Source organism: Meleagris gallopavo, chromosome 2 (assembly GCF_000146605.3).
Source record: "Meleagris gallopavo isolate NT-WF06-2002-E0010 breed Aviagen turkey brand Nicholas breeding stock chromosome 2, Turkey_5.1, whole genome shotgun sequence".
NCBI lineage: Eukaryota > Metazoa > Chordata > Aves > Galliformes > Phasianidae > Meleagris > Meleagris gallopavo.
In genome coordinates, this window is record NC_015012.2 from 101,182,531 (window position 1) to 101,205,013 (window position 22,483).

At 36.7% G+C, this 22,483-nt stretch overlaps 1 long non-coding RNA gene across 1 annotated transcript; it reads left to right on the forward strand.

The window, feature by feature from the left end:
* The first annotated feature begins 1,886 nt into the window (after nt 1-1,886).
* Nucleotides 1,887-6,895, forward strand: LOC109366322. The gene is made up of 3 exons (XR_002112607.2): nt 1,887-2,241; nt 5,640-5,691; nt 6,702-6,895. It is a non-coding gene; the product is annotated as an uncharacterized LOC109366322 (long non-coding RNA).
* Nucleotides 6,896-22,483: the final 15,588 nt, after the last annotated feature.

Here is a 22,483-nt window from a genome sequence, read left to right on the forward strand (position 1 = left end):
AAAAAAAAAAAAAAAGAAAAAGAAAAAGAAACTGCTTACATAAAAGACCTTTCTCTCTCTTCTCCTCTTTGACTATTTTGAGATAGGAAGTCTCTTTTCTGTGTCCCTTACAGGCATGAAGAACGATTTCTAGACTCCTCTGGAAAGAGACAGTTAAGAGTAGAACTCAAACTCAACTATTACATAAGAGAATCTTCTCATCTTCATTGAGTTAATTATTAGTTCTCCTTTACATTACAGACAAAATGAACAGACCACTGCACACAGCTAGCTACGGTGCCTACTGAAAAGATGTCTCAATGCTAAATCAAACCTCAAAACACATATTCATTGCTATGTAAAAAACAGTTGATTATGTGACACTCATATCTAACTTAAACATACACACAAATGCCTACTGATTTTTAGAGAGAGCTATAAAAGCGAGAGGAAGTTCATTAAAATCTAAATGTTCCCTCATGTTTTTAAATTATAATTTCGAAAATTCCTGATACTTTCATCTGCAGTATGTTAAGTCCAGTTGTTATTTTTTGCTTTGTCTTGGAAAAAGGTGAAATAAGGACTGTAAAAAAAGAATTTATCTCTCACTTACTTATGCATTAAAGAATAGCTCATAATCACTTCAGGTTATATGTAATAGTCCTGGGTTATTAAATGTATAGGATCACTGCCACTTCTTCTTTATTAATTATTTCCTTTTGAATAGCAATCTGTGAACCCAGATGTTTGAAAGTGAAAAATCCTAGCTGTGGCATCTGGTTCCTCCACAGACTCCAAAAGTAAGTCTGCTATTGGCATTTAAACTGAAACACGCTCTGTTTAAGTATTTATACTGCCTTTGGCTTGCCGTATTATCGTGCATTTATTAATAAGTTAGTGTGCTTACATTTGGACTTGAGAAAACTGTGCATTTTGGAAGAAATCCTATCCTCATTGAAGTCAGTGGGAGTTTTGCCATTTCCTACAAGAGCACCAGGATTTCATCCTTTTGAGTTTTTATTTTCACAGAGGCACATTTTGAAGCTCTTCAAAAATCTTTCTGTTCTGCAAGCCTTCATTATAGAATCACAGAATCATACTGGATGGAAAGGATCTCTGGATATTGCCTAGTCCAATCCCCTGCTAAAGCAAGTTCCTACAGTAGGTTGCACAGGAAAGCATCTGGGCGGGCTCTGAGTTGCTCCAGAGAAAGAGACTCCACAACCTCTCTGGGTAGCTTGATCCGGTGCTTTGTCACCCTCAGACTGAGTAAGATCTTTCTCACCTTCAGAATTCATCCATTAAAAAAATAATAATAATAAATTAAAAAAAAATTGCTAAGGGAAAAGGTTAAGCTAAAGGAAAAGAAAAAAAAAAAAGATTTGGTCTGGCTTTATATTGTCAGCATACGCATAGATCTCTAAATTGGGCTGGTGCACAGAACTCAGACTCTCAAATGACTCACAGAAGAGGCAGACACAGGTAAAGGTAACTGAAATATAAAGGTTTTGTTCCAAATTCAGGATCTGTCGGGCTCACAGCTCTACCAGATCTCTCTTGCTAAAAGCAGTTTTATGCCATGTTACCATGGACCTTCCCATTAATGTGTTTGCACTTCTACTCCTTCCAACAGTACATGGAAGCTCCAAGTATTCATAGATAAGGATGTACTATTAAAGAAAAACACTGAAATTGGATCTTCGAGACCAAAATTCATCACATATTTCGTGAGCTCTTTAGCCTTTAAAAAAGACAAAAATTTTAGAAGTAAACTCCCCACACATCTAAGAATAATTTATCATGGACAAATTCTAATAGGAAACAAAACGTTTAGAGAATCAAGCTCCTTTTCTTTAATTTTGAGCCATTATTTAAAAAAAAAAAAAAGTCTAAAAAGTGCTGGGAAGACCTCTGTGTACATTTCAGTGCCCTGGTTATTCTACCAAAGAAATCTAGGGCAAATTTATTTTAGTTAAACATTTATTTGGTGGCCACTGTTTCTACAATGATTGTTTTGCTGTTCTCACCATTAACCATTTCTTTCTCTGAATGCAAGTACGTGTCATAATATTCATCTTCAAAGTGCAAGGAAATACTGTTTGTTAAAGATAAATTACATAAGTTACTAGATTTCACAGTTCAAAACATTGGGTTTTGCAGCCCAGTATAATTTAAGCCATGAACTATTCCCACTGCTCTGTAGTGAATTATGAAACATATCAATCCCCATTACTTCGAAGAGAAGAAATAATAATTTGCAAGGTAAGCAGCTATATTTTTTTTCTCATGGTTGAATGCCTATTCACTTGGAACAGAACAAAAGTTTAGACAAGCAGCCAAGTTACTGAGGTAGTTCTCCATGTGCTCACCCTTAGCTTGCAACAAATGAAACCTAACATCAGGTTAAATTCCATTTCCTTATAGTACAGCTTATATATGCTGACAAATTCATCAGCTTAGCTGACATGAAATAAGTTCTTTAATTATTTGAGAATATACTGAACCAGAGTAAGTTGAGTTTATGTCTGAATTGAAAGTTGAGCTCAAATACTTACTTTTAATTTTAATAAAATTTTGGTTTTCTAACTGGTTAAAGACTTCCAAAATGTAACAGCATTTGGTTCTTATGATCTATCTTCACATTTACTGCTGCTCAAAGCTGCATGTTGTAACCTTTTCAGACAATTCACAGTTCAAAGATCTGTGTGTTTGAGATTATTCTAGCTCTATTTTTCTAAGCTACAGGGTACTTTGATTACAGAAATATGCGTGGCTCATGTATTTTAAGTTTCAACTAAATATTTCTTTTTTTTTCCTTTTTTTTTCTTTTTTTTTTTCCTAACCTGGTCCCACAAACTGAATACAAGCTGGGATTAAACAGTTTAAGATGTATCTCTGATTTCAATCTGTTTGAAATGAATCCAATTTGTGCACATCAAGACATCTTCACAATGAGAATCAAAGCAGAGTGAGGGGAATTCCACTTTAGGAACACATGCTGGATTGAAACTAAAAAATTAATACAGTTGCATTTTCAGATCATCTGAAGGGATTCAGTGCTTTTGATGAACTTTCTCCAATGATCATCAATTGGAGATACAGTAGCTAAATAAGGCACCTTAAGTTGGGCATTATGAGTACCTACCTGCATCACTGCCCTATCCTCATTGCCTGTCTCTTCCTCGTAATAGAGACAGCTAGAATGACAGCTTAAAGGCATGCCTTGTAGCTCTTCTTATCTCTTAGTAATAGCTTGAAGGTGTGTCCTGGATCATTTCTTAACCCTGAAATGCTGTTAGCTGTCACCAGGACAGTTTAGCAGTTTCTTTGCTTCCTTGACTCTGTTCAGAGATTTGATTACTGCTTTTTTTCATTTCTTTGATTTTACTTTGTGCATTTTGGAAAGCACAAGGCAGACAGTGCTCTTTTGTTAAAGAACATGTAAGATTAAGGATCATTTAAAGCTGAGTTTAATTCAAGAAATCAGTATGTTATCACTCTTGCTATAGTCTCCCCAGAAACTGAAAAGATAATGCCTGCTAGTTACCTTTCTAAGAAGCAGAGCTTAGCCTTTGCTCAGGACTTTTTCGTACGTATGAGCATGAAACATAGGGCTACACCCACAGGTAAAATATCTGATTAAAAGCAAAAATAGTAGGTTCTTCACATTAACTTACTAAATTATCTAGTAAGAGAGGTTGCCATTGCATTTTTGTCTCTCAGCTAAGGGTTAGTCACCTGAAAGCTGAGCAAAGTCAGTTAGATCATGCCTGGACAGAGTGGTCTGGAAACCCTGACTACCATTTCCTGGACAATTGGCTTAACTCTCCAGACTGCTATACAAAAGTCTGATGCTTACTCCAGCTGTACTTTTGGATGAAACTGCCTGTGACTGCTGTACTTTGTGATGAAATAAATGCTGTCCATGTGTGTTAGAGGTGCTGAGAGAGCACTGATCGAACTGACCTCCCAAAGGAGCTGACATAGACATGCCTTGTTTGTAAATCATAAACAGTCTTACAGCAGAGACAGGCACTGAGAAACCAAGGTGCTGATACTTCAAGGAACATACAAGATTTTCAGCACTGAAGTAAGTTTTCACTAAAATAATAAGCACCCACAAAATCTCAGGTGCCAAAATAAGATTTATATGAAACACTCTGATGAACTCAGTTACCTAAAGTCCTAATTGCATTGCATTTCATATGCCCAAAGGTCTTAGATTTAACTTTGCCCTTTGAGAGCAAATGAACGAAATTCATACCCAACACACTTCTGTGCATAGTGCTATGTATTATTCCCCTATACAGTATACATGTCAAAAATAACTAGGTTAGTTGAACACTGGGAATAATAATATATGAGTATTCCTGAAATTCACACCTGGATTGCTTTGCTAAAGGAAATAATATAGTTATTTGTTAATAGCATGATTTTTTTTCCCATTCTGAAATAGATTTAAACCAGTGAAAATAAAATAATTGAACCAGCTTTCCAAAGGGATTTTATTATCTTGTGATGCAAAAATGCTCCTAATGTATTCCATTTATGTCACCCATTTATGCAACTCCATTTTTTATCACTGGTACTAATGCATTAAATTGTTTTCCAAGTTAAAATGCTTATAATGTCTGAGTAAAATTGAAGCAGTGCTATAAAACTGATTAATTAACAGTACTGAAAGACAAAGACGTTTTTCTCTATGAAGGTAATTTTGTTATTCATATCAATTAGAGCATGCACAAGCTGTAAAGCAGCAATTCCTTCTGTGTTTAAGAGTAGTTTTACATGACTAACTTCAACATTTTTTTTGTTTTTCTGCTACTAAGTCTATGAGCTCATTGCCACGCAGCAAACGTATTTATTATACTGTCCAAAGGTTGTAGCCAACAGAGATATGTTATGAGCAAAGTTCAGATATCTGGCATCCTAGTTATAAAAGCTCGGTATTTTTTGCTGCTTCTTTATAATCCAAATGGGTTCAGATAAAACAGCTTCTTTATAACTTCTCTGATAAGGACTGGGATAAACAGGAGGTACAGGCGAACACTGGTTTCAGGCTTGAGTTCATTCACTTACTGACACCAGTTTTAACCTACATGCACAATACTGATAAACAGTGGTAGAGTCAGCACTGTTGATAAGACTACTGCTCCCCGTACAAACACTGCACAGATTTTGCAGTTGGTAAAATTCATAAGAGTGCTTGTCAAAAGTTGTTTTTGGCTAAGAACCAACTACAGTACTTGCATCTACGGAGTCCATCCTATCTGAGCTCCTTGAGTCCATAACGTAGACAGGAAATACAAGGAGACAGTTTTGCAGTCTCTTCAATGGAAATGAATCTGAAGCATCTCATCATTTTTCTACAATTAACTAGAGATCATAAATACTTCTCTCACTTTATTCACCACTGGTTGATTAGACTATGAAGAGAAAAACAAACAAGCAAGCAGAGAAAGAACAATAAATTTAGTCAAGAGAGTGAAACAGCAAGTATACACTCATAGGCAGCTCTTTTATATACACACTCCTGACTAAGACTGTAAAGAAAACAACTGACTTTTGTTTCACTGCCAGACAATGGTCTCAGAGTTACCAGCTAACAGTAGAAATGTATACATATCTCATGATTACTGTGTCCATTTTCCTATTTTCAGAGATGTCGCTGTGATACCAACTAATTAACCCCAGGATCGTAATATACTATAGGTAATTGGTAATGAAATCCTTCTGCTTTTAAAGAACCGGTTCTCTTTCATGGCTCGCTGAATCACAAAATTGTAGGGGCTGGAAGGGACCTCTAGAAATCATCTAGTCCACCCTCCCCCCTTCCAAAGCAAATATGGGCTGCTGTGTAAGACTATGATATGGCCTAACTTAATTTCAGTTATGCATCTGCCCCACTACCAGTACTCTATCATTATGCACAGACAGCTTCAGTGCATGGTTCATTTCTTTTATCCCCAGGTGGGAAGGAAATGCATAAATACAAGTAACAGAACCTTGGTTCCCATCAAAGGATCTCTGGAGCATGCTTGTCTCTGGAGGTGTTCAAGAGATGTTTAGATTCATACTAAGAGACACGGTTTAGTGGGGAAATATTGCTGGTAGATGGAAGGTTGGACTAGGTTATCTTGAAGGTCTTTTCTAACCTCAATGATTCTATAATTCTGTGATCAGATAGTGAATTTCTACAGGGAAACACCACAAAGGAAATAACTTCCTTTTCTAGAATCAATTCCAGCAACAAGCAGTTATTTCTCATTTCTACCATCAGTTAAGAATAAACGATGACTGGAGCAATTGGGATTTTAGTAAAGATACACTGTAAATGTTACTCTGAATATTTTAATTAAAAAGAACTAACCTGAATGACTATGTTGTTGGTAACACCACGCTGCAACTTAAGGTGAGAAGGTATTTTCAAGAATAAGCTATGTCCTTTTATTCTGAAAAAGAAACATATTCCAAATTATTTCAGAATACACAGGCATTACAGGCATTTTAAATTGAGACAGCTAAAGAGTATTTTTGAAAGCCACATCTTTCATATTTAGAGCACGCAAATATAAGATTTATTTTAGCTTGATGTGAACTGAGGCCAAATATTTTTTTAAATTTGTGCCATGAACTTTGCATTTATTTCATATTTTTGGAAGTTTCTATAGTGTTTGTATAGTTATGTTTTTAATTGATGTTTTATTGTTTGTTTTTCATAGGTTCTCTTGCCAAAAATGATATTTTGACAGTTATAAGTAGATAGATCCCCTTAACTTCTTCCATATTGATTTCTGGCTGTAATAGAACTCCAGCAGCCAAAATGGTCAACATACCCAAGGGATAGGATGCCATCCAGAGAGACCTAGACAGGCTCAAGAAGTGGGCCCAGGGGAACCTCATGAGGTTCAACAAATTCAAATGCAAGGTCTTGAACCTGGGTCATGGCAACACCGTCAATACAAGCTGGGGGACAAAAAGACAGAGCACAGCCCTGCTGAAAAGGATTTCATGAGCCAGCAGTGCGCCCTTGTAGCCCAGAAAGCCAATCACATTCTGAGCTGCATCAAAAGAAGCATGGCTTCAGGTTGAGGGAGGTGGTCCTGCCCCTTTTCTCTGCACTGATGAGACCTCACCTCGAGTACATGTCCCTATACAGACTCCTCAATACTGAAGAGACATGAACCTGTTGGAGAATGTCCAGAGAAAGGCCACAAAATTGGTATAAGGGATGGAACACCCTTCCTATGAGGACAGGATAAGCACTGGGGCTGTTCTACCTGGAGAAGACTCTGAAGTGACCTCACTGGGGCCTTTTGGTATTCAAAGGATGGCTCTAAGAAGGAAGGGGGCAAATTCTTTAGCAGGGTCTGTGTGATAGGACAAAGGGAAATGGTTTCAAACTGAAAGAGGGGAGATTTAAACTGGATATAAGCAAAATGTTTTTTACAACAAAGGTGGTGGGGCACTGGAACAGGTCGCCCAGAGCTACAGTGGATGCCCCGTCCCTGGAGACATTCAAGGTCAGGCTGCATGGGGCTCTGAGCAACCTGATCTAGCTGTAGCTGTCCCTGTTTGTTGGAGGGGAGTTGGACTAGATGACCTTTAATGGTTCCTTCCAACTCAAACAGTTCTATGATTCTATGAAATCTGTCCTATCATTTGATTGAACTCCCTATGAGCGGCGCAGTACTCCATAGAACTCATGGGTTCTCTTTCTTTAAATAGTCTCTTAAAAGACAAATGATTATAGTTAGAGCTGCACAGTGCTGATTCATGCTTAGCTTGTCTAACAGTCCCTCTTCTGGAAGGCTGTTTTTCTGTCAAGTTATTCTCCAATCTGTTCTATTATAAAGTCGTCTTCTACTTCAGATACCGGGCTCCGTAATTGCCTTTGCTGAACCTCCTGCGGGCCCACTTCTCTAGCTTGTCAAAGTCCTTCTCATTTGCAGCCCTGCCCTGCAGTGTCAGTCCTCCCACTCCCCTCTATTGGTTCTCACTCGTGTACTTGCTAAGAGTGCGTTCTGTTCTTTCCTCTCAAATTGTTAATGAAGACCAGAGGGGTGAAATTGATTTACCGAATAAACCCCTATAATGGGAAAGCTCAGTGAAAATGAGCATGGCAAATGTACTCATGAAGCTCAGAGAATAGTGCAGGATGAGGCTAATCACAGCTGTCTAAGAACTTGACTTTACCTCAACAGAGAGAGGACCCAGAGGGTGGCCTTTGTTTTAGAGAAAAGAGCTATCAGTAGCTGGATGGGTAAACTGATGGTGTAAATGTTTCTCCTGGAGTTCATCAGAAGAGTGTGAATGCCTTCCTGTATTTGTCAGACTAGAATAGGTGGAAGTGAATAGGTGGCTTAGCCCACACGAGTGGCAGCTGAGCATAGAGACTGCTAATGGGAATAGCAGTTGTACTGTAATTCAGATGGATATTGCAGTTGTTGTATTGTGCTTGTTTTGTGATTTCAGTGCATGTATCATGTTATAAATCAAAATCTTGTGTGAAAATCAAAACTTTGTGTAAAGTCACTTGGACAGGGTTGAATAGTTCTGGGCTGGGTATTGAGCCACAAGGAAAGTCACTAGTAACAAACTGCCAACAGTAGACTACACAGTAGACTAACCACCGTCTGAAGCTTTACAGTCTAGTCAACCTTACGATGAAGACACCCAGAACACATCTCTCCAGCTGGGTATCAAGTTGCTATGAACACTATTTTGAAATTGTGCTGCATGCTAAGTAAACAATAGCTCCTTCCTGACACAATGCTAGCCTTCTTCGAGTTCTTAAGAAGTGGCTGAAGACTAATTAAAATCAACATTAAAAATAGATACCTCTGCAAGCAGCTTTAAAAAAAAAAGAACTTTTGGATGCAAGCTCATCCCTATGTGCTTTTTAAACTATGCAATGTAATAGCTGATATTTTAATATTGACATTAGTTGCTATTGGTGTGGAAAATATTTGGGCATGATCTGATTACACAGTCATCTAACGTGGTTTCCCAAAATGAAAATAAAAATATTTCAAGAAGATTTCTGCCTATTCTGCATTGTTATTAACAGCATGACTTTGTCGCCAATGTTTCTTTTGTTTTAAAACTTCTAAAAATGTCTTTAAGTCTCTCAAGTATTTTTTTCTCATGTCAATTTTTTTTTTATATATCCCTCTTCTCCTTCTAACTTCTCAGTCATAGCCACTGCTGTCAGTTTTCCTTTTTCACTTATTTGTTCCCACTGTATTTGTTCCTGTTGCATTTTCAATCCTGTATGACTTTCTGCATTGTAATTTCCCAGGACTCAGTATGCTATAAAAATAATGTCAGTTACCACTAAGACTATTCTATCTATATTTAAAACTAATTGGCTCATAATTTTTCTCTAATTTTAAGATGTTAAGAGGATGCCTTAATATTGGAAAAAAATGATATCTCCATTGTTTTGCTCAGATCTCCATAAAAGTGCAGCTTGCTTTCTTCTTAATCCAAAATCAGAGAAATGGGTTACTCTTTTAAACTTCATTGACAGTAGAAGTTCTGTGGAAGACATTTATAGCCACTGCCATGCTGAGATGGAGAGAGCTTAGTCTAAAGATAAGAGTCTGTAGCAGCCTTACGTGACTCTAACTGGTCTACTTCTGGTGTCTCCGCTTATGTAAGGCTTCACAGAAGTAGCAAGCTGGATGTGCTCTCAGTAGCTGCTAGCCTTTATCTCCATTTATTGGAGGTGGGTGAAGTCCTCTTTCCAGTCATATGTTAGGCATGCAAGTAGTCTAATTATGATACTGAACAATTAGAAACTGAAGGCAAGGAACAGAATGTTGTCATCAGTTCACGCAGACTGCTGCCTGTCTTTACCCAGACTTTCATTTGAACTGATGGAAGCCCTCTACTTTTACCATCTAAGTTTCTCTTATAGTATACGCAAGAGTAGTGTATGGGCAACGAATGTATGCCTGTGCTACAAAGTCAAGGTGCAGTGCAATTCATCACAAAAATATGCCTTCTGAAACTTGTTAGATGGATAGATTTTTGTGCTTACAGTACTTCTAATCCCAAAATTAATTGTAGAATAAAATGCATGAATAAGGAGTACCCACAATGTGAGGACAGCATTATGATATGAATGTGCAAGTTATTCAGGGCAACAGGTTTTTAGCTGTCCAATTGTGACAAAACAGATTTTTATTTATTTATTTTTTTTTTTGGTACTGAATAGAAATTATTTACAAGTGTGAGATTTTGGCCAACTTACTCTCTTGGTAAGTAGAGAACAAAATATCAACTGAAATTAATTATTTAAGATAGTATCTGTATCTCTAACCCAGAAAAATGCAAATAAGTGGTTACTATGGCCAAGCAAAGCAATTAGTGTAATTAACTATCACTGTTTGCATGGACATATTCTATGAAGTATGGCAACACAAGCACTATTGAAGACTGTTTTGAAATAAATCCAGGACTAGCAATAAGCAAAAAAAGTAAGATACTATGATCCAGTCTATAGGAATTTCTTAGCATCTTTGGAAATGCTGAGGAGCACAGACATAGTTCATTCCTGTGTACAGTCACTTCATAGGATTATGGTAAGGAATGCTGCTGACGATGTCTATATAGACAAAACAGAACACCCTTCTTTATACACTGTATCATTTATTAGTATTTCTTAATGTAAGTGGATGGTTTCTTTCTTAAAAAAATGTTCATTTACTGAAATGGGCAGTCAATTTTCATTCTGTTCCCAGCTCTCTTCCATAACAGTTTGTGGTTTACAGTAGCAATTATGTACATTATTATTCATATCTTCAGAAATTGATGGGGATAAAATGTAAGAACTCAAAATGTGAATTAGCTCATATAGTTACAATTTATGTGTTTACCAAATTCAGGGTACAGTTTCCCAGTTTTTCTGGTGCTGTTCTGTAGCTTCAACTTCTTTTTCATTTATTCTGCCATACTGTTACACAGTTTATCTTCAGTGATTCATACTCTGAAATACACATGACTTAAGATTATTGATTCCAAGGAAAGGTTCATGTGAGAACCATCACATACACTAGCATATCTAGCATAAGCTTGTTTTCAGTAGACCTCATTATCAAATCATCCTTACCTTTCAAGCTTGTTTGCAAGGATCTTTTCTCAAGTGACTGTTTTATCAGGTGTTATATCACACTTGAAATTTGGCCTCAATCCATCTGGGCAAACAGACTTAATTAGCACACATTAATGTTTCACCATCTCCTAAGAGGAAAAAATTAAACAATTGGATAAATATACATTTCAAAAGCAGCTGTGAACTTCTTACACACTGAGTCTTTCCTAGAGCAGGCATTCTTGAGTGTTGCCAATTATCAACTCTCCAACTTTAGATGCAACTGAGAACAAAAATGCAGAATTTGGTCTTTTATCATGAACTTGCTTTTAGTTTGATAGAAAATGACAATCGTCACTTTACATGGTACAAAGTATCACTAGCAGCTAATTTTATATGAATTTTTCTTATCCAGGTTGAAAAAAAGCTTTGAAGACAAACTTTTTACCTAGTTTACAGAAGATGCCATGTGAGTTGAAAAGATCTTAGGGAACTATTGGTATCATAGCATTCTGTCTGAGCCCTACTCCTCATTTAACACTTAAGTTGGGTGTCAAGCTTTCATTCTCAACTCCAAATATAGAAGTTTTCAATTAATATTAAAAACCATAAATGAAAGTAAATTTATCAAGTCTGGGCTGTCTCCACACCTGTGCTTTAAGAAGGCATCTATAGAATAGTCTTACTTTAAGGCAAATAATGTGGTAAATAAGTTTGATGTGGCAGCAGTAAAGAGAAAGAAATGTTAGTCTACTTGAAAGGAACTGAGAAAAAATGGGGACATGATATCAGGAAGACAGTTTGGCATTTAATATGCACCTTAAGCAGGATTTGTCTAAGAGAAAGCTAGAAAGCCTATACTACCTAAAAACCCATTAAGCCATGAAGTTTTATGTAACTTCAAAATCTGTATCAGAGCATTAAGTACATTTTTGGTTCTGAAATTTCCTGGTCTTACTCCGTCAAAGCCAAGGTCAAAGGTAGACCAGGTCAGAGTTCTGAATGAGTCTCATAACTTCATAGCTCATGCGACAGAAATTTATTGCTTGGTCTTCTTGGAAAACTTAAAATCAGAGCAAAAATTATACTAAGGTTGTTCTTTTAGTTAGTAGAAACATTCCCTAATCTCTTAAAGATCTTACCCGGCTTCTGAATTATCAAGAAAATAATTATTTTTCATACTTTTATTTGATTTTCAATTCTATTGCTATTTGGACTGCTCTCAATCAAAGATGTATATATGTGCTCCATACATATATACATCTTCGATTCAGTTATTTATTTTTACCCTTTCATGAATTCTAGAACTCAACAAACCTACAGCCCTACTTTCAATCTAGCTGTTTTGTGGGAAGTTACAGCAGCTTTTCTCTCATGTACGCTGACACTGCAACTGGGGATGTGACTGCAGTGGAGAATGGTTTAAGCGAGCACCAAATACAATATTTGGAGACTGTGGGTGTCAGAGCAGGCTACCAACTGAAGTACATACCTAAGGTCTCCAGTGTGATTGCACAATCCACCATGAAGTCTGTGCAATTGTATCTTTCTCATTGTTTACCCATGCTATCTAATTTAAAGCTACTAAGTTTACACACTTGTTTCTATTCAATTCATATTTACATTCTAATTTTTATTTTTATGGATATACATTTCAGTGGAATACAGATCTCAAATAATTTCATATTTGTCAGTTACTTAGTAAGTCTTAATAGGAAAAAATATATTTTAATGCTTCAAAAGATTCCTGATAAGATGTTTTAGAGGTATTGCACATTGTGTAATTCTTTGAGTAAGAAAAATGATAAGAATTATTCAAAGCAAACACTTTAGGGTTCAGATAAACAGATAATGCTCAAGACCACACTGACCTGTTCAGCTGAAAGATCACCCTGACACAGAACACATGAAAGAAAACGAACCGTTTCCATGAACCACTATGACCATTTGCATGAATGTGACCTCAAGCTCATCCTACCTTTTCCATTCCTCTGCATTATCCTATGTAACACAAACAAGTGCTGCAACAACCTGTCAGCTAAGCTTCAAATCAATTTTCTTTGACAAAAGGGAAACTGAAGACCTACAAAGATCATCTAGTCCAACTCTCTGACACTGTTAGAGCTAAGCAAAAGATAAAGTATATTAATGTGGACATTGTCCAAATATTTCTTAAACACTGACAGCCATGTCTCACTAGCCACCTCTTTAAGAAGCCTGTTCTGATGTTTGACCATCCTCATAGTAAAATAACGTTTCCCAGTGCCCAGTCTGACCTTCCCCTGGTGCAGCTTTGTGCTGGTCCTATTCTGCCATCATTTGCCTGGAGCAGAGCACCTCCCTCTGCTTCACCTCCTCAGGAGCTGCAGAGAGCTGTGAGGTTGACTCTCGGCCTTCTGTTTTCCAGACCAACAATGCAAGTAGCCTCGGCCTCTCCTCAGCCCTGTCACAGTTTTATTCCCCTCCTCTGAATGCTTTCAAGTATGTCATTTTCCTCTTTTATATAGTTGAACACAGAAGTCCACGTAGTATTCAAGGTGAGACCACACTAAGGCTCAATGAAGAGGAATAATCACCTCTTTTGATCAGCTGGCTGTGTTCAATGCAACCCAAAATTCAGTTTGCCCTTGTCTTTTACATTTTTACATTAGTCAATGGTGGTGTTAGATATAGTCAGGATGGTGTTGTTTTCCAGTGAAACATCTAGAAAAGTCACTGTGTGCCATTCTGAGTGAGAATGAATTCTGGTCCTCAGAAAGAAAAGCATTACGTTGTCTCACACAACATCCTTTTCTCTAAACTGGGGATACGTAGATTTGATGGATGGAATGCTTGGTGGGTTTGAAGTGGCTTGATGGTGGCCCTCAAAGTTGTGGTCAACAGCTCAATGTCCAGGTGGAGATCAGTGATGAATGGTGTTCCTCAAGGGTTGGTTTTGAGACTGGCACTATTTAGTATCTTAAATATTCAATATGTTAAATATTAACATCTCTTTTGATGAAATGGACAGTGGGAATGAGTGCACTCTCTGCAAGTTTGCAGATGACAGACACCAATCTGAGCAGTGAGGACAGCATACAGAGAAGGAAGGGATGCCATCCAGATGGACTTCGACAGACCTGAGAAGTGGGTCTCCTTTAATCTCATGATGTTCAATAAGGCCAAGTGCAAGGTCCTACAGAGAAGCTACTTCTCTGCTCCAAATGTGCCAGACAGGACATGAGATTATTCTCTGTCCCTGTCAGCGTAATTCAGTCACATTATTAAAACTTCCTTACTCTCAAAAACAGGCTGACTCCATCCAGATCTTCTATTTTAATATGGTCTCAAGCTGACTCTAGAATCATGCCCAGTAATTTTTGAAGTGTTTGTTGACTCATAAAAAAGGACTAATCTACACAAAAAAATTGTCTCCCTTTTGTTCAAATCAGTCACATACAATTTAAACTCTTCTGAATTTAATGATGAATCTGTCACTAACTTTCCCCAGGGTCATTTTTGCTCTTTCAATTGAAAATAATGCATGTAAAAATTTCAAAAAATATTATCTAAAATTGATCTTGAAATAACTTCTTAATATTTCAAACATAGCATGGTAATGAACCATTCTTCATTCATTCCTGTACAGAATTGATAGAACAGAGTAGTGGTCTCTCACTGCAGTAAATATTTCGTGGTGAGATAATGGATTACATAAAATGTGTGTACAAGCACTTAGGTGATACATATGTTCAGAAGCATGCAGGAATTAGAGTTAAATTAATTTTGTGCTCATATAGGTGGGTGAGCATAAGTGGTGCTCAACTTGGAAGTGTGATCATTTTGAAGATGACTGGCTGTCTCAGTACCTAGAATCTATTCTTAACATACAAGTGAAATATTTGGTTAACAACATCTTTATGTAGCAGTAGTAGGGCCTTATGATTTCTTAGTTCCCCGTTATCTTATAAAGAAATACAGAAAAAAGTACTGTAATAAGAATTTATATGAAAATCCATAGGGTAAAATTTGGAACCATGTTTATACAGTCTTTTTAGCCACTGGTTTAGACGTTGCTGTTTTGAAACCAAAGTAGTCTACACTGGTAAACTTCAAAGCACGTTTGTGTAGAGCATAACAGGAATGAGTTTTGCACTGAGGTAGCTGAGCTGATACTAAAAATCTAACATGAACATGGCCTGAATGTGTTTTATGTGGCTTAGACTGCATGTAAAAGTAAAGTATATGAAGCAGAAATCTCCACCTGCCCAGAAATACCATTTTACATGACAGAGATGGGAAAACTTAAGAGTAGTCTGAATGCTGGGAAAAGAGCTTAGCACAGAGTCTGGGTTGGGAGGTGCTACTTACATAATTTCCTGAATGTGGCCAAGCTCTGGGTCAAGAGTGAGTGATTTTCAAACAAAAAAATCATGCTACTGAGTATATTCTGTCTTTCAATAGCTTTTCTGTCATCTTTTCAATCTTGATCATACACAGAAATTCACAGATGAAAAATTCAGTGAGATTGATGGTGCAATCAGATCCTTAAAGTGGTAATTATGAATGTTATTTTTGTTTTAAGGGACCTAGGATTCAAAATGAATCTGTAGCACAAATAACAAATAGCCAAACAGATACTGTATATATATCTATATATATGTGTACATATATATATATATGTATGTATGTATGTATGTATGTATGTATAACTTTCTATACAGTATTAATAACACACCTAATCCTTTTTGTTGTTGTTCCTTAAATATATGGAGTGAAATTCTGGCCCCAGTGAAGTCAATGGGAGTTCTGCCACTGACTTCAATAAGGACTAAATTTTCCTTAAGTGCTGGTGCGATTTTCATCCTGTCTTTGCCCCTTCAATACATGTGATGACAAAACCCTGTACTTTAATTCCAAGGATGGATCAGCACCTTGCAGCATTAAAACTGCTGTAGTATATCATCCTTTTCCAGTATTACCTAAAAGACCATCATGCAATAACACTTTCTGCTTTATGCTATGTAAATATCTAAGATTTACCAGAGAGCAATTAAGGAGCAAAATATTTTACTATGTTTTAACTTAAAATCTGTCTCTAAATTAATCTCAGTGAGTGAAATTATGTATGCAAACACCTCAGTGAGTAGCACACTTATTGTACCTATGTGAAGGTAAGATTTGGCCATTCACTATAAACAGAATTGGCATTAAAAGACATATACGTTCAGATGCACACCCAAGAGTATTGGAATTAGAGAACAGGTTGTACTGAAAGTATGACAAGCAAGCACATGTTGTTATGATCATTGCCATTGTTTGCACTGTGACTTTAAATTTCATGCAAATGACCGATGGCAAATGCCAGAAGATACTTTTAGGGAATTTATTCTGTTTGTAAACACAGACAAGATGTAAAATCTTTAACAAGAAAGATATAATGATTAACAGTGAAGTCTAACATTGCAAGGCTTTTAAGAAAAAAGAACAAACACGAGACAAGCTTAAGCCATGGACCTCACCTTCAAAAAGATGCTGAGCACTGCTACAGTGGGAATTAGAATGTTCAATATTCCTGAATAAAAAGACCCTTTAGAATTTAAATACCTGAACTATGAGATGAAGAGAGTTAGTTAAGCAATCAAAGATGTTTTCTGTACTAATCCTTTTTTTCTTAAAAAAGAAAAAAAAAAGCTTTAATAAAAATTGTACCTAAAGATTCCAAGTAGGAGTACCTTCCTTAAATATTATGCATCCCAGTGAATACCTGCATAGACAAGGTCTGAGCCAAAACAACTATTTGGTTAATACTGTGGAAAGTTTGATTTTTATTTGAACATGTAAAGTTCACACACAATTTTGCTAGGATTTTACATGAGCATGAATTAAGACCACAAAAAAATCACCATAAAAAAAATCTACATAATAAATCTACGTAATACAGAATGCGTACCTGTTCAGACACCTGTGGTGGTCATTAAACTCTGCAGAAAGCTAAACCTCCTTCTTCACATCCAGCTTGTAGGGCTAGGGCCAGAATTAGTTAATTGAAATGGAGAATAATCATGAATAATTTAAAAACCTTTTAGATCATTCACTTGATCTTTTCAGAAACAAATAGATGACTTAGAAAGTCCTTTGCTACATCATCTTTCCTGTGATTTCACAACTCACAGATTAATCAGTTTACCCACTTATCACTTATTGTTCTACTATACATCAGAAACATTCAACATTTCAAGAAACAGAATTGTCACTGCATATGGGACTTCATTTTTCCGTCAGAGAAAACTAATTTCAGTATTTAAAAAGTCTTAAATGTACTTAAAAAAAAATCTCAAACTTCTTGCTCTACATGTAAAATTTTTAGAAATTCAATATTTTATGCTAGAAATAGAACCTTTTGAATCTAAAGAACTGAAATTATTAAAGTTCTATTCTGAAGCTGATTACTGCTTTTCCTTTAGCGATACTCGACCTCTTCATTAGTCCTTCTCTCCAACTGCCACGAATTCCACTAGGAATTCACCCACTGAATGCCTAAGTATAGCTTCTTCCTAGCTGCTTCTTCATTAAATTTAATTTAGAACTGGAAGTGAATCTCATAAGCATCCTCAGTTACCCTGATTTGATCAACAGTGCAGACCTATTGCACACATACAAGAATCCCGTGGAATGAAACTAACTCAAAAAAATCTTTTCAAATGCTACTGGACATCTAGTCCAAGTGACTACTCTAGAATTCATCTTACATAATAGTTCTTCCCTTAAGATCTGCTTGATGTGGATATTGGGTCATCAGTACCAATATTTCACTTCTCAGATGTACTCCAGGTGTGCCATGGGTACTGCTAACGTAGAAGGAACATGAGACTCCCTACCAACACAGCACATTTGGTTAACCAATGTAAAATTGTTGTGCACATGATTCTTTCCCTCTGCCCTTGTGAGACCTCACCTGCAGTACTGCATCCAGCTCTAGGAGCCACGGCATAAAGAAGTGGAGCTGTTATAGTACAGTACATCCAGAGGCCAAAAAAGATGATCAGGTGGCTGGAGTACATGTCCTTTGAAGGTAGGCTGAGGGAGCTGGGCTGGTTCATCCTGGAAAAGAGAAGGTTCCATAGAGACCTCATTGCAGCTTTTCAGTACTTAAAAGGGGCATACAAGAAATACGGAGAGAGACTTTTTACGAAGGCATGTAAGTGAGAACACAAAGGGTTACAGCTTTAAACTCAAAAACTGTAGATTTATATCAGATATAAGGAAGAACATCATCAGAGAGTGATGAGACACTACAACAGTCTGTCCAGAGAAGTTGTGTAAGCCCCATCTCAGGAAGTGTTCAACGCCAGGTTGGATAGGCTTTGAGAAATGTGATTGAGTGAAAGATGTCTCCATCCCTGGCAAGGAGTTTTGATCTTTAAAAAACACTTCCAACCCAAAACATCATATGATACTTATACATCTCTATATGATAGTATACAGCTACCTGATACTATACAGCTTTAACATCAGTGGCCTAATTGACATTTCAGATGACATAGTGGCACAACCTTATCACATAGCACCACGAAAACTGCTCAAGAGAGAAACTCAGTCTCACCACTAATACTGAGACTGTATGTACGTTCCTGTATTGGAGCATTGTAGTTGCTACGACAAAACTCATATGCTTTGTGTGGCCTCTATTGACAGAAATTCTACCTTTTGCTTTGTCCCATTATTTAACAAATCTCAATTTGGTCTTTCAACTGTAAAACATTTGTATGTTCTCAGATAATCCATTTCTCTTCTCCTTGTTATGAGCATAACTGCCACTTTAATGTGCAGGGTGTGTTTTAAAAAGAAGCAATAACTACTCCTATTGCTGAAAGTATTTCACAAAAGCTGTTTCCATGTTCCACTTTTTGATATGTAAACTGCTGAGTTAATGACTTTCTTATTAGCAACTATATTAAAGTAATTTTAAAAAATACAGTAGCAGAAGATTGACATGTGATTTACTAAAATATTTGAAAGTTTGACAGCATATTGAGAAAATAGGCATAATATATTAAAAGTATTTCAGACATAGTCCAGTTTGCCTGAAAAAAATTTAAATGGTTTCAAATGGTGCAATGAATGTGATGACCCTGGATGCGCTTGCACCCTCATATTTCATTATTGGTCAGATGGGAGTAATCGCTCCTGCACTCCTTCCTTCTGTTGAAGTAACACACGTGTATTTTCGAGCATCCGGCTGAACATGTGGTTGTTCCTGACACCTAGTGGCTATCACTCAAGTTAACAGGACGCATTGAGAACACGCTTTTAAAGACAAAATAGAAAAAAAAAGTGCACAAACGTTTGTTTTGAGATGGTTATTTAGAGTCCTGTTGTTTTCTTTTTTTTTTTTCTCTCTTCCAAGTGTATTTACTACAAAAGACAGCAAAACTCCTGAACTGACTTCAGAAAAAAAAAATCACAACAGTGGTACACTGATCCTGCAACATGAACAATTCTGAAGACTGTGACCTTTTCAGGATAAGCTAACAGAATTACGTGATTCTTTTTATATCCCCTATCTCTAAAGTAAATTTCATCGTTTAAAACAATAATCCTGAGTTTAGCCAAGCTGGAAAAAGGATGCTCCACTTAGGTGATTTATCTTCAGTAAAATATGTTTTCACTCTCCATTTTCAGAACATTTTAATGCCTTCTGTTTCTGCTGTTGCCACTCATTCATACCTGTGCGTTTCATACATTGTCCCTTTTAAAAATATTTACTTAAAAGACCATCACATGTGCTATTAACAGGAATGTAGTACTGCCTTTTCAAACAGCAATTCATTACATGCAATAAATAAACATCAGTGACAATAAGAAAACACTGCTGCATTTTCAAGTTTGCATGAGACTGAAGTCAGAGAGGACTGGAACTAAGCCATGGACCACGAGTTACTATGCCCAAAAACTGCGCTATGTAACGACCTAAGAAATGAATCCTATAACAGACAATTTCAAAGGGCTTTGTTATGACAGACTAAAATGAAAAAGTATGTTACCTATTTTAGTAAGTTTTATAATATTAATATTCAGAAACAATCAAAACAACAGTAAAAGACAGATCCCAGAAGTGTCAGAGATTAAAAGTAGGATGGGTAGTGTCTAATCCTCTTCCTCTCCTCATGTGAGGAACTAATCAAAGCAGTTATAATTTTTATGTAGTTCTTACTGAATGTCAGGTGCTTCAGAAGGAGATTCAGTCCAATCAGCATACTGTTCACAGAACCATCATTAGGAAGGGAACATTAAGTATAGGATGAAGTCTTAAAACTTTCTTTGCCCTTCAGCTGGGGAAATACTCCCCTTCTCTTCTAGCCAGTAACTCTTGCCATCCATAGAGGTTGATGGTCAGCCGTTTTTCTCCCTGCCAAGAAGTTCAGTGAGGCTCACTGTTATTTTAAAACTCCGACAGAAGAGAAGCTGACAATCCCAGGGAGAGACAGTTAGAAACAGCAGAATATGTCCAGCTTTTGCTCACCCCACACATTGCTATGTTCTACCTCCTGGCAGGCAGCTGGCAGCAGAACTTCATTTATGATACTGCGCTAAACTGTAGTTGAAGAACAGTTTTATTTTCTTTACATTACACTTAAATCTATAAGGAAAATTAATATCCAGTTCTTCACAAGAAATCCAACATGAAAGTATACCGAACATAGTGAAACAGTCAGACCACCATCTCTTACAATATAAAAATGAGTACATGCAGCCACCTCATCCCATGAGTACAGAAGGCTTTTCCAGCGAAAAGTTTCAGTTTTTCATTAACTGTTATTAAGGCAAATCACAGCAAAAATTTCCTGAAAAGAAGGCTGAATACTTGGACCTTTCAGCATGATTTTTCTCATGAAAACATTCAGGCAACATTCCAGAGTGGATGTGCATACATGTATCTCAGATTATATGAATTGCCTCCTTGTTAATTAGTTTGATATAGAGAAAAAAGACAACATGAGGCCCAATTTGGGAGTTTTGTCTTTCTATTCAGGATTTGTTAAGAGATAAAGTGCTCACAAATTGAAATAATACCTTTTTTTTTTTCATCTTAGTTTATATATTTTTATTTCTGTCAGTGAGATAAAAGTAAGCTTACTAGAAGTTGTTAGTCTGCTTTCAGAATAAATCAGCAAAAATATTTAATGGTTAACTCACGGTAACCACAGGGAATATGCTTTATGTGTATTTGCCAATGTAGATACTAAGTCTGGGAAAAAAGAAAATCATACAATTTTTGAGCAAACCAAAGAGCTACTAAAAAAATGCCACATATGTGCATGCATAATGCCACAATTCCACAATTCCCTCATTGGCTGCAGAAAAGAAAAACTGCAAAGAAGATCTATACAAAAGACATAAACAGCAAAATAGCTGTTCTTTCCTTCTGGAAAGAGGAGAGAAAGCTGCATCATCCATTCTGCCCTGCGGGACTATCTACTCGTGCCTTTCTTTTCCTTTTCTACCACAAACATCGGCACAACTTCAAACAGGAGGGACAAACTGCATTCCATCATACTGCCCATGGCCAAGGCACTCTACAGGAAAGTGGAACACAATTTTAAAAGTCACCCTTGCTGAAAGCGTCAATTTCTGACTGTTCTAGCCATAAGATCATTATATTACAGCTGCCATCACCACTGTAATTTGAATATGGCAAGATGTCAATATAAGAAAAAACATAGCGCTGTACCTTCAGGAGTGAATTTTGGACTGTAGTCTGAACAGGGATGACTTCATCTTAAATTACAGAGAAAAGCACAGTCCCACCCCACATCTCTTTGTAACATATTCATCATCTCCAGATTAATGAGCACAAGATTGCTGCTCATGCAGCACACAGGGCTTCTGAATTGTCACTTGGAGGCAGCACACTCCCTTCGCACTGAAGAGGCTTGGATGCCTACTTTGGATTCTACATTTCACATCGAGGATTTAATCTCACAATAATGTAAATTCTTTACAAGATTTAGTCCTAATTTTGCTCTCTATAAACGTAATACTAATGACCTTCACTCTTACCTAACTCTGCCCAACATCCGCAACGGATGTGAAATCTGAAAATGTAACATCAAGCAAAATACGTAAATTAATCTAGTTAAACAGCTTCAAAGCATCCTAGAGAAGGGAAAATTTCCGTATTGCAAAGTTATTTTGTGCTAAATATAGTAGCATTCCAACTTTAGGAATAGCACATGCACCTCTTTAAAGCAGATGAACACTTGGAAGATGTATTTTCAAGAAACCTTCAATTTTGTCTAGTCTTTTTAAAAGAGTGTCCTAAATTCCCCAGTATTATAAATACCAGTACATCTACACAAAACACGGTACCTGCAAATAAGCAGTGGGTATTTGCAGATTAGCACATTTATGTGGGGGGAAAAA